General features: G+C 47.3%; 1 long non-coding RNA gene across 1 annotated transcript; it reads right to left on the bottom strand.

The window, feature by feature from the left end:
- Positions 1–213: 213 nt before the first annotated feature.
- LOC306802966 lies at positions 214–732 on the bottom strand. Its single transcript, XR_013774529.1, has 2 exons — positions 549–732; positions 214–472 (listed from the first exon to the last, which is right to left on the bottom strand). It is a non-coding gene; the product is annotated as an uncharacterized lncRNA (long non-coding RNA).
- Positions 733–3,114: the final 2,382 nt, after the last annotated feature.

Genomic DNA, 3,114 nt, shown 5'->3' with positions numbered 1-3,114 from the left:
ACTCCACCAAGCCATCGGCATTCCTGGGGATTATGGAAAGGATTATGGTGAGTTGTTAGCAGGGCCAGGGAGCCACTGAAAGATGGGCTTTCCTACTGCCCTGAAATAAATGGGACAATTAAGGCTTTGGGATAGTTAATGAGGTTTTGTTGTTTTATTGTTTTGTTTTTTTTTTTTTTTCCTGGAATTTTCAGAGCAGCTGGCCAGCCCGCGTGGAGGAAAAGCCATTTATTGAGGAGGAAAGAAAAATAGGCAGCAAAAATAAAAATGTTTGCATTCCCTAAAAATATACTCCAAACCTTCTGAGGGGGAAATCAATTATCCACAAGGCCATCCTGCTGTTGGGGAGAAAAATCTGAGGCATTTTGCAGCTCGGCTGCCCTGGGTTAGCTGATCTCTCTGTCAGATGGGTCTCATCACCACGGCATTTGGTGCCTCCGAGTTCTTTCATGTGTTTAATCTCACAACCCACCTGTGAGAAGAGGAATTACAGTGAAGGAGCTGAGGAAAGGGCCCAGACTTTTAAAGGGATTTAGCTGCCCAATTACCTGGCTCAGGGTTAGGCTGGAAATCCCCAGGAGAGAAGGAAGCTGCACCTGGGTCTGCCCAGCCTGGGGTCAGTGCAGTTCTCAGTAGCAATGCCCACTTGGACCTAGCACAAGGGACAGCTCAGTGCCCCCATCAATGGGCCATTGTTTCTCCCTCGATTATTGTTGAGAAATGCTTTGAACCTGAAAGGAAATAAATAAATAATCAGAGTCTGAGTTCAGAGTGTGAAGAGCAGTTCTTTCTCCCGAGGCCGAGCGTGGTCTCTCAGCATTGGTGCTTGTGTTTATTCTCAGGGAAAGGATTTGCAATTAACCTCCAAGTTAATGAAGAAGTGGAGCCATGAAGAAGTGGAGCTCCTCTCCTGGGTCATGATTTTGCTGCCTCCTCATGCCCCATCCACCCCAAAACCTCAGTAGAATCGTGCTAAGAGGGTCAGCATAGAACATGTGCAAAAAAACCCCAAAACAAAAACAAAAACCCAAACCATATTCATCTTTGTCTATCAGTGAATGTCTGTTTGGCACATGCAAAAAGCCAGAAGGATCAGTTCTGGCTTCAGCAGAGGGATTTCAGCTGTGTGGCAGCCCAGGGTCACACCGTGTCTCTGCAGGGCTGGCCCCTGGCAGGGGGTAGGGCAGGTGGACATTCTCTGTGGTCCCTCCCTTTGTAGGGTGATTATGGCAAAGGATGCAAGCACAAAAGGACAGATGACAAATAACAGAGATGACAAATAGCAGAGAGCTGTTGGCATCTTACATGCCCTTGCTGAGTGTGAAGATGTATGTTCGATTTTAATTGTTATAAATCATAATTTGTTCATCTCAGAGTCTCTACATACTTTTTTTCTCTGTCCTGTCATAATTGAGGAAATGCATTTCATGCTTCAGGAGTTCTGAGGCAAAATTACAGCACTCTCTAGATACTGTTTTGTTCATCTGTGAAGAGCTGCCATGGGTGGTGCATTTTGACTTTTTGCCATAGCTTTGCTATCAGCTTCTGGTGAGCCATAAACCCCCTCCAAATTCCCCCAATCTGCAAATTTGCCTGACACAGAACAGTCAGTGCCTTATAAATCCACTCTGGTACCCAGGCAGCTCCTTGCCCTGTTTCATATTAAAGAGAATACATGGGCTGCTCACACATGCTGTGGTCCACAGCCAAGTATCCAGGCAACTTATCCAAAACTTGCTCTAGTCAATGGAAAGTCTGCTGTCCCTGCACCACCATGGGCTTTAAAATGAGGTTGAACTCTTTGTTAGGAACCAGCAGGATTCTCTGTGTTGTGCCAGCTCCTTGCAGGTGCATGGACCTGAGACTGAAGAGGAAAAGTATTGGGAAAGGATGATATGAGGGGGAATGGCTTTAGACTGAAGGAATAAAGATTTGGGTAAGTATAAGGATGAAAATTTTTGATTCTCTGTGCTGTGCCAGCTCCTTGCAGGTGCACAGAGCAGGGTCTGAAGAGGAAAAGTATTGGGAAAGGATGGAATGAGGGGGAATAGCTCTAAACTGAAAGAAGAAAGATTTGGGTAGGTATAAGGATGAAAATTTTTGATTCTCTGTGCTGTGCCAGCTCCTTGCAGGTGCATGGAGCAGAGACTGAAGAGGAAAAGCATTTGGAAAGGATGGAATGAGGGGGAATGACTCTAAACTGAAATAAGAAAGATTTGGGTGGGTATAAAGATGAAAATTTTTGCAATGAGGGTGGTGATGCCCTGGAACAGAGGGGTGGTAGATGCCCCATTGCTGGAAACCAATCATTCCATATCAGCCCGGATGGGGCTCTGAGGAGCTTGGCCTAGTGGGGAACTCCCTGCTCATTAAATACTCCTCCCAACCCATTGTGTGATCCCCACGTTTAAAACCCCCAGCAGGCTGGAGTAGCCAGCCCACCTGAGAGCACATTCCCAGTGGGATGTGTCCCACTTTGCCCACCCTGAGTGGATCTGATGCGCAGCAGGGCCGGGCGCGGCCGCCGCCGGCTCCGCGGGCCCGGCCAGGCCGAGAGGTGGAGTTTGAGACAATCAGCACCCGCCTGCCAGCTGAAGCACAAAGCCTAATTGAAGAAAGCTGTTCTTTCATCCCCACAAAGCATAAACAGGCAGTGTTATGGTGACAAACTTTCCAGCAGCCCCGTGGCTGCCGCTCCGAGCGCTCGCGTACATCCATGCTGAAAGCACAAAAAAAGGGAAGGAGACGTCGTCGTGCTTGCAAATCTCCTCTGGCTGGTTCCAGAATGGGTTTGGGAGCTCACGCCCAAAATCTACACATCTGTGAAGTTCCTGAATCATGCATCAGATAATTCCTGCTTGGGAACTGTGGAAAAGTTGCTCTTTTATATAAGCTCTTTATTTCACACCCTTATTAGATAAGGTTTCAGGATTTTTTTTCTTTTTTTCAAAGTTTCTGCTGCTTTCCCCTTTTTCCTGATGACCTCATGGACACTCTGCCTTGGCCAAAGCAATTCTCTGTCACAAACCATCCCCTCAACAGGGAGGAATTCCCAAACTCCACCCCAAGCTCTCCCAAGGGGTTGACAGCACCATTTCCCCATCAAATAGATCC

This window comes from Erithacus rubecula (assembly GCF_903797595.1).
Source record: "Erithacus rubecula genome assembly, chromosome: 6".
Classification (NCBI taxonomy): Eukaryota; Metazoa; Chordata; class Aves; order Passeriformes; family Muscicapidae; genus Erithacus; species Erithacus rubecula.
Note: the sequence above shows the minus strand (reverse complement) of the source record. Positions and strands in the feature narration are given on the sequence as shown.